The sequence below is a fragment of the Amborella trichopoda genome, chromosome 1, assembly GCF_054954075.1.
Source record: "Amborella trichopoda isolate Santa Cruz 75 chromosome 1, AtrichopodaSantaCruz75HAP2 v2.0, whole genome shotgun sequence".
NCBI lineage: Eukaryota > Viridiplantae > Streptophyta > Magnoliopsida > Amborellales > Amborellaceae > Amborella > Amborella trichopoda.
The window spans coordinates 8,304,117-8,315,171 of NC_142336.1; positions in this window are offsets into that span (position 1 = coordinate 8,304,117).

The window sequence follows — 11,055 nt, forward strand, 5'->3', positions numbered from 1 at the left end:
TCGCTGCAAAATAAAGTTAAAATAAAGACTAAAAATAAAACGCTTTGAGCTGTTGGATTAAGAATAGATGTTCAAGTGGCAACTTGTGACATTGAGCCTTCCCAGTCATCCACTTAAATCAGACAGTTGAGGTTAGAGGTCACATGTATTATATATATATATATATATATATATATATATATATATATATATATATATATATATATGTGTGTGTGTGTATGTGAGTGGCTCACATGGAAAGCTTTCCCTTTAAAGTTTAGCTTTGGAATCAAACTAAAAATAAAAGTTCATCTTTGGAATCTAACCAAGAATGCCCAAGCTTTGTCAAGTGGACCTAAACCCAAGAATGAATGTGGACTTCGTATCAAAAGAATTTAGGAAAATGAACTTAGCCCTTCTAACTAAGTTGGGACTGGAGTTGGCAAGAGTGGAAGACTCTCTATGGTCATCATTGATTGGGAAGAACTATCTTTGGAGGCACCATTTGTGGAACTCTAGGACCAGAAAAATAAATTCACGGGCTTGGAAAAGCATTCACAACATCTTATAATAGATGAGCATTCTCATCTGGTTAAGTGTGTGACGATGGGGTTGAATAGATCCCAAATTTCCTCTTGAGATTGATACTTCTCCCTCAAGGGTGTCTATGAAGTGATTGGAAAGTATGGAAGTCGAAGAGAGAGCCATGACTACTATTCACCACTTTTTTTGTTTTGGGAAAAGATTACTGTGATTTATTAATAAACGATAAAAAAAAAGAAAATACATAATCAAAAAATTAGACGCCTCAAAAGTATCCAAAAAACCACTCTTTTAGCTAAAGCATCAGCCACTTCATTAGCCTCCATGTATTGTGTTTCGGGGATTTAGTACTCACTCAATAGCCGCTTCATGTACCCAAGACCTCAGCCAATTGGTTCAAAGTGTAATTTTTTGACAAGATCATAAACAAAATGTAGAGGGTAGCTCTCCTTATCGCCATATGGGTAACTCATTTGATAAGAAAGGAATTAGAGGGCGAAAGAAAATTGAAATCAATCAGTTCAAGTGGTGATGAGAGAAATAACTTAGGAAAATAGCATTAAGCAAGCTCGCATACCACTCCCAAGAAATGGTACGTGAGCATCCATAATGCTTTTTGTACTCTTTCTCATATTAATACAACATGAAGGGTAAGCCTCTCAAATCTCTCACTTTCTTAGCGAAAGAAAAAAATAAAAGAAAAAGGGATTAGCTTTCGAGGACCCAAAAGCCAATGATTTTAATTCTTGTCACATGTCAATGCATAAAACATTAAGAGCCACGTTTCCATTAAGGGTGTGTTTTGTATATGGTTGCGACCTTTAACCATCTAAATAAGGTGCACCTCCAAATTTTATTGTACAGTGTAATTTTGGTGTCAAAATTTCATAGGGCGGCGTTATAATCTATTTTCCATTGCTAATTATGAAATTTTAAACTCCCAAAATAGTTCAAATCAAGTAGACCTATAAATACATGAAAATCTTGAAAATGGACGGTCTAGATAATGTATGGCAAGATGTACTATTTTTGGGACTCGAAATATTTATGTTTTCACATATTCATAAGTATCGCTATCGAGATGATCAATTAGAAGGTTTTTCTACATCAAAACAACATTTTCCAATGGATTTTTGAGATGCACCTTTTAAGGTTGCGACCTTATATAAACGTATTCCTTCGATTTAAAGCCTCCCCATAAAGATGGCTTATCAAGCACCTCAAACACATACCCTAAATAATTGGGCACAATGGAAGGCAAATCTTAAAGGGGTGCAATTATCATAGAGCAGCAGTTTTACGATATTTGGCAATTTCAAAACCCTGCAAGAAAATACATGGTAGGTGTCGAAAACCCTTGGGACACTTTAAATCTATATTCCCACCCCTGACTTTAAAATTTGAAGATCAAAATTATTATAGATTTGGCAAATCTATTAACATGTGAAACAAACGATCCACAAAATAGAAACTTTTTTGGATTTGAAATCTGATCATCTTAGTATATATAATCAATTTTCTCCACAAAATAGACACTTTGTTGGATTTGAAATCTGATCTTCTTAGTATATATAGTCAATTTTCTGGTTTACTACCAAATACATCTTCCAATGACATTTGAATTGCTCTTACATAATACTTTCCCATATAAAACTCCACTTGAATAGATCCATGAGAATCTGGACAATGCTAAAAAGCCTTCCTACCTCCTTTCCATATCATGTCTCATAGACCATTGAAAACAAAATGTTGAATACCTTTAGGAGGTCTAATTGCCTATTAGAAAAGTCAACATGCCTATAAAAAAAAAACAGTTTGAATACATTATGCCTCTAAGAGAGCACTATATTTTAAAAAAGTAAAACTTGAATTGAAAAGGCCTCTTAAGAAGACACTAGAAAGACAGATCATCACCTTGGCTTTAAGGGTTAAGGCAGTTCGCAAGCACCTCTACCAAGAGGGCTTGGCATTCCCTTGAAAATAAATTAAAATCAAGAATCTATATAGGGTGTGGTGTAGTTTGTATAAGGTTGATGCTCTAAACAATCAAAGTAAGGCACACCTTCAAATACCATCGAAGGATGTCGTTTCAGTATAAAAAATGACCTGAAAATTTATTTTCATCTTAAATTATAAAAATGTAAGTTTCAAAAATAGTGTAGATCTAAGTAGATCTATGAATACTTCAAAATCTTGAAAATTTGACGGTCTAGATAATGCAGTACAAGATATACGTTTATGAATCTCAAAGGCGAGATAATCGGATTTTAAGGTTTTTCAGCATTGAAAAAACTTTTTCTAGTGAATTTTTGAGGTATACCTTAATCTGATTCTTTAGGACCTCAACCTTGTATAAACGTTTTCCATGCATATATGCCATAGCCTTGAATTATATTTTTATTATCATTATCATTCATATGGTAGGTTGGCTTGGATTCCTTATTCACACTTCATTGAGGTATTTGCCTAAGAGCTAAATGTGACACAAATAAACCTATGTCATTATGTATATTTGTGAATAAAAATGTAAATGAGCATATTGAATTAATTATGAAAAATTATTATAATGTCTTAATCTCCATTCTTGTTTCATCAGAAATTTTGTTTCTATATTTCAACATCTTCGAATTGATCGTCTTGACCTCGACAATTATAGACCTAGACATTTCAATATCTACAGTGCACCTTGTAACATGTTATATAGAACCTCTATATTAAGGTGTTCAAGAATTTGTTAGATTTGCACTAGTTTCAAATTTCAAGGGAAAAATAGATTTTAGAAAATCATAAGGCCTTGTTTGGAAAATGAAAAAAATATTTTCCTAAAAAAATTTGAGAAACTGGAAGCTTGAGAAAAAAGTAGAAGTAGAAAACTCACGATGGAAGCCGAGAGCCCTTACTTGGTAACCTATTTGTGAAAACCAAAAAAAGTTCGGGATAGACCCTGGGCAAAGAAAGATTGAGAGGGAGCCTGATTGTGAGGCTAGACACATAAAAAGGGGGAAAACACAGGATCCCCTTGTAGTCCATGTATGATGATATACTTAATCCATGGAAAATAAAGAGAAATGCGGACTCTGAACTACAATAAAGCATACAATTCGTAACATACGATCTAAAAATAAAATGACAGACAACGTCATTCTTCACCTTGGTCACACTGGTGCCATTGATTGAATTCACGTGACAATTCATTGACTCGGTCTAAAACGAATCATCCAAATTAGTGGCACCTGACTATACCCAAATCCCTAAGTGTTAGTGTTTTGTTGTGGTCCTAATCCAAAATCTATGAAGCTTGTCCATCCTTCATGCTCACCTACACTATCATGCTCATCGCTACCCTCTTGTTGTTGGGACTCGATATGTGAATAATTTGGCTGGGATTGGGTGGCCTCAAAATCATCATCTTTCTAATTTTCCCTTAGACCCCCTTCCCACTCTCCCTCATTAGGTGCAATATCACTGACATCTCTGACGAATTGTGGATATGTTAGCGGGCTGCTTCCTCTTTCATGTTGCTCATCACCTTCTTCAAGATCTTCCTCACCGATAGCCTCAAGGAACGCTCTCTTGTACAACACTGGCTCCTCTTCTTCGACGACCCATTGTTCTGCTGTGTCTGTGACAAATATTGTGTCCAAATCTATCGACCCATAGTCTTCAAGCTTCCTTCTTATTTGTCGCTCTCAGAGGTTTAAGTTGTAATGAACGTAGACTAGTTCATGAAGCTTCTCCGAAGCGAGTCGATTCCTTCTAGTAGTGTGCAACTATTGGAACGTACTCAAGTTTCGCTCACAGTCAGTAGCAGAACATGTTTGGGAGAGCACCTTGATTGCTATCCTCTTAAGTGTGGTGTATCACTACCATATATCTCCCACCATTTAGCTGGATTAAAATGCAAAAAGCATTGTAAGGGCAAGAACAACTTATAAGATTAAATATATGAATGAACAAAATATTAGTTAGGGGATAACCTGGATATATCTTAGTTCAAGAATTCTTAGCAAGTCTAGTTCCGAAGGATCCTATAACATCCCTATATATAGCAAGCTAAAACAAAATATTTCGTTTTAGTGCATTATTCCTCACAAATATAACGACTCAATCAAGTTCTTACCGAAATAATAAATAATACCTCTTGTATTGCTGGTACCTGGTTTTGATGGCTTCTCTCCAACCTGGCAATAATGTATCTAACCCTTTCCATAATCTTGTGGAGATGTTTAGGTGTCAAATAGAAAAATTTTGTGTTGAAGTAGTAACCTGTAAAATATATAGATAGATAAATGTCATTTAAAACTTCATAAAAAAATAATTTACAATGAAACATTCTAATGATATAAATATATATTTACTTGCATAATGAATTGGACGTCCAAATTTGGTATTCCACCTTCTTTTTATAATCTCGATTACTTTACTAGCAAAACTACATTTCTCCCCAATAGCTGATTTGGCCCTCTCGATGCCTTCATAAATGATGCCCACGATAGCTTTCTTGTCAGCATCCACCATTCTTAACACCGTGACTAAAGGGGCAGTGGCCTCTACGATACTGGAGCATCGAGAGCAGAACCTCCTATTTGAGACTATGCCGTCCACTTTTAGCCCAGTACTAGACTTCAAGAGGCGGTCATTTAACCACTCTTCACTGGTAAACAATCTCTTTATTGCACCTTCAGATTCTTGAATGGAGTCCACAGCTAAGTAATCTGTCGCAAAACGGGTTTTGGTAGGCCTAATTATCTCTTTTTTCTTAGATTGTTCTCTGAACAAAAATGAAATTTTAGAATGGTTATATATAAATCTTGACACCAACCTCGCTTCTAGTAGAGTCTCCTTCACAATTTTGATCTCACCGATCTCCTCTAACATCAGATTGATGTTGTATGCAGCACACGGGGTCTATACTAGATGCTTCCTCTTATCCATCAACTTGCTGCCCGCAGAAACACATGCACGCGCATTGTTCGTAATAAACTGGACTACATGCTTATCTCTCACCTCCTCTACTATCTAATCATATAGTCGTACCTAGAAGTTTGCATCCTTCTTCGTTCCTAAAACGTCTTTGCTAGACAAAAAAGTTGTACCTTTTGGAGAATAGGCCAAGAAGTTTACAAACTCCTTTTTGCTAACTTTATTCAACCAACGATCGCTCATGAGAGGAATGCATGTTCTTGGCCAACTCTGTTTATATTCTTCAATCCACTTTCTAACTTCTTCCACCTCTTCATCCAATATTGGTCCACTGAGCTCATAGGCTGTCGGGGGTTTTACTTCGGGCTCGCCTCTCTAGATTGCGTTGATTATAAGTGGAAAATATAGGTAATTGGCTGCATCAAAAGGGATCCCTTTATTATAAAACTATTTTTCGATATATCTGCCAAACATGTTTCTCGTACCTTTCACCATGCTTTTGAGGGTCATCTGTTCTGACTTGGGCTTTGAGAGAAATAGGTTTATACGATCATGATCTGCAATACTGACACTCCTAGATAAGCTAAAACCAATGGTTTAAAAAACGGATCGGTGACCCGGATCGGGCTTCCAAAAAACCGATCCGGATCGGCGAAAATCGGGTGAATCGGTCAGAATAAAGCTTAAAAAAAATTCGAAAAAATTATTAAAATTCATTATAAATATTGTTTTTTAGGAATTCAATAAAAAATGAGGGTACTCTATTAAGAATTTTCATGTTTTTGAATGAATATGCGAATATTGATATGTTCTTTCCCTGCATGAACCGCCATTCAGCATTTAATTTACAGTATTTCGTGCTCATCCCTACACTGTTGCTGTTGGGACTCGATATGTGAATAATATGGCTGGGATAGGGTGGCCTCAGAATCATCATCTCTCTCATTTTCTCTTTGAATAATATGGATTAAAAAAAAAAATAACAAATTTTCAAAAAAATCGATCATGGATTAAAAAAAAAATCACAAATTTTCAAAAAATTCTATCATGGATTACAAAAAAAAATTCGATCATGGATTAAAAAAAAAAAATCACAAATTTTCAAAAAATTCAATCATGGATTACATAAAATTCGATCATGGATTACATAAAATTCGATCATGGATTACAAAAAAAAACAAACAAAAAAAAACAAAAAATTCAATCGTGGATTACAAAAAAAGAAAAAAACAGTTCGATCATGGATTACAAAAAATTCAATCATGGATAACAAAAAACTCTATCATGGGTTACAAAAAAAGCAAAAAACAAAAAATTCAATCATGGATTACAAAAAAAAAAACAAACATTTCGATCATGGATTACAAAAAAAAAACAAACATTTCGATCATGTATTACAAAACATTCGATCATGGATTACAAAAAATTCTATCATGGGTTACAAAAAACAAAAAAAAAAACAAAAAAATCGATCATGGATTACAAGAAAAGAAAACAAACATTTCGATCATGGATTACAAAAAATTCTATTATGGGTTACAAAAAACCAAAAAATTCGATCATGGATTACAAAAAAAAAAAAACAATTCGATCATGGATTACAAAAAAATCGATCAAGTATTACAAAAAAATCTATCATGGATTACAAAAAAAAAAAAAAAAAAAAAAAAAAAAAAAAAAAAAAAAAAAAAAAAAAATTCCTTACGGGACTCGCCGATTCACTATACAGAATCGTCCGGATCTCTCTAGAACCGGACGATTTCCGATTTTTTAGGCGATCCGATCCCCTTTTCACGATTTCCGAGTCGAACCGGGCGAGTCCGGTTCGACTCGGCGTTTTTTAAAACACTGGCTAAAACCAATTTTTTCAACGTCTAATTCCTCTTTATACATATTGCCACCAACTCCTCCATACATATTTGAGTTGGGCTCGCCATACATGCTCGAGTTGGGCCTGCTATGCATGTCTGAGCTAGGCCCACCATGCATGCCCATGTCATAACCACTAGGCATTCTAAACTTGCGTTTCCTCTGGTATGTTCATGTAACTCATTCTTATGGCCATCTCCAAGTCATTATTATATTGCTCTTTTAGATCATTCTCGCTTGATGGCGTATATAAACTAGATATCTCCTCATCCATCCTCTGCTTTACAATTTTTTTACCTTTGGTAGCCTTGATAAATGCCGTCATCTGCTTTCTTACTTTATTAGAGACACTATTCCACGCAGAAACATCTCCCTTAACCCGCACCAAATATTGCTTGAACCTATGTACGCCACTACTAATTACTCTTTGGCAATAATTACAAATAATTTTGTCTTTTTTGTTGGGATAAAGTCTGACCCCATGTTACCATGTAGGGTCTTCGGCAGATCTTGCCATAGTTCAAATTTAAAATGTAAAAGATTAAAAATTAACCTGACAGTTCAACATGAAAAATAATCACCATGTGTAGTGACAATATGTAGGGGTAGTTCATGAAGTTATATTTGTTGTTAATGCAAAATACTTCTATTAACAAAAATAGCTTATATCAGCCACTACATATAGAACAATAAATTTACATTGCTATAGTATCAATAAAAAATATATTTACAATGGTATAATAATTCACAATGCCAATACATATGGACTTGTCACAAATCTTCATTTCGACAAACATGAATTAGTTCCTATGAGAAAAAAAAAATATTTATGCAACATTATAGATAAAAAAAGTCTATATAAGTCACACTTAGAATCAAGAAAAAAATTACATTAATATAGTCATCCATAATGCCACTACACGTATATTTGACACAAAAAACATTCACAATGCCATAAATAAAAATTACAATGATATAGTCGGCACAATCCCAACTCGATTGAAATGATCACAAATAGTCGTACATCTCAATTACAAATATGCAAGATAATATATAATAAAAAATGTAACCTCCAAACATGGCTACAACTCAATTATCAAAAACATACATTTTTTGCATTAAAAATTTAATAATAAAATTGAAAATTACAAGATAATATAATTATCATACATGCCACGATTTTTTTACAATGATATTCACTTTAATTCATCATGATAATACAGTTTAACAATATGTATTTTTTGCATTAAAAATTTTAAAAATTAAAAATACATTTGTAATGCCAAACTGCATTAAAAATATAATACAGTTTAATAGCATGTATTTGTTAATGCATTTTTTTGCATTAATAACAAATTAAAAAATACAGTTTTACATTAAAAATATAATAACATACCACTATTTTTTTACAATGATATTCACTTTAATTCCTCATGATAATACAGTTTAACAACATGTATTTTTTGCATTAAAAATACATTTTTAATGCAAAACTGCATTAAAAATATAATACAGTTTAATAACATGTATTTGTCAATGTATTTTTTTGCATTAACAACAAATTAAAAAATACAGTTTTGTATTAAAAATATAATAACATGCCACGATTTTCTTACAATGATATTCGCTTTAATTCCTCATGATAATACAATTTAACAACATGTATTTTTTGAATTAAAAAATTAAAAAATTAAAAAATACATTTTTAATGCAAAACTGCATTAAAAATATAATACAGTTTAACAACATGTATTTGTTAATGTATTTTTTTGCATTAATAACAAATTAAAAAATACAGTTTTGCATTAAAAATATAATAGCATTTATTTTTTTGCATAAATAATCTATCAACATGCAATTTTTTGAACTTTAATAATAAAAATTAAAAATATTGTTTAGATCCTCATGATAATCAAAAACAATTTTTTGAAAATCACGATTTCTCAAAAAAATTGATCATGAATAATAATAAAAAAAATGCAGTTCTTCACAAACCAACCTAACATCAGTCGTTCTAACTAAAAAATCCGCCTCAAATCAAATAAATTACATCAATTGAATACATGTTTTGATAAACAACACTATAAGGAATCAAAGCCCTATAATATTAACACATTATTATTAAAATATTAAATAAAATCGATTGAATTGAGGGAAAAAAAAAAAACGCAGTTCTTCACAGACATCAGTCATTCAATCTCAAAAATCAAGCGCAAATTGAATAAATCAGATAAAATTGAATACATGTGATGATAAACAACACTATAACGAATCAAAACCCTATAAATTCAACACATTATTTGCAAAATATTATTGAAATTGAGAGAAAGGCGGAAAAAAAAAAAAACTCAGTCCATTTTGTTTCATAGACATCAGTGTTTTTTTCTCAAAAATCCAACTCAAATTGAATAAATATAATCAAATTGAATACATGCGATGATAAACAACACTACAACGAATCAAAAGCCTATAATTTAATACATGATTTGTAAAATATTGACTGAATTTGATCGCATGGCGGAAAAAAAAAAAAAAACACATAGTTCTTACCTGTTCTTCGTGCACCTGTGCCTTCAAATTCAAAATTGATATGTATTCCTCCAAAATAATCACAAATTATAAACGAAAACTTCTGACCAACACTCTTACGATCAATCACCCTGAAATTTTACAAAAAATGATGCCTTCTTTCGCTTGAAATCAGTGAAATGGCGGAAACCCTAAAACTCACTCTTCGATCCATAAATTTTTGATAGAAAATGTTTCTTTTTAATTCATTGTATTGACTGAAATGGATCAGAAATTTGAATTAAAGCCTGCAAGATTCGTTCATAAGGCTGAAAAAGGTGAAAATTAATAACAAAATGACAAAAAAAATGAAATCCCATTAAGAACACTGTGCAGCCCGTGTTTTTGTGTGTGATTCGGTTTAACTCGCGATTCACTATTGGGAATCACCCGGTTCTCTCTGGACACGGGCGATTCCCGATTTATTCGTGAAAACTGCTCGGTATCAGACGATTCTCGAGGCGAACCAGACGAGTCTGGTTCGACTCGACGATTTTTTAAACCATGCTCTATACAATAAGTTCACGACCATACTTGAATTGCATCGAATTACTCTACATCCATGACCACCGATGAATTTTTTTTTATATTATACAAAACCATTTACATTTACTACAAGGAAGTTATGATTACTTATAATTATCCGTTATGAATTATGAAATCCGATAGCATGGACGTCCTATAAAAGTTCAAAAATTCATTCTTAAATTTTGAGGTCAATCAACTAAATGCATTCATCCAATTTTCACTTCCAATGGTTAAGATTGTACGATTGTACGGAAAGTAAATGATTTTATTATATATTTTCCCATAAAAAACTTTCCACTCGACCCTCACCCGTAACAACCATGCATCATCCATGGCGACCCATACATGTGCTTGATAATAGACATGACAACATAATGTTAACATACATAAGTAAAAATAGACGTAATCTGATGAGTGGCTTTTTTTCTCTCTCTTTTCACCTGGCACAAAGAGGCTAATATATATGAGATTTACAGGCGCCCATCAATTGTAGAGAGAGAAGACAGAGGAAGAGAGAGAGGGATTGAGATAGTGAAGAAAAGGTTACAGTCTATTTAGCTCTCTCCGATTACCCCCTTTTGTAGCCACCCTAAGTACTCCGAAATTCACTGCTTTTTGTTCAAGATCTAGCCCCTTCGTTTTATG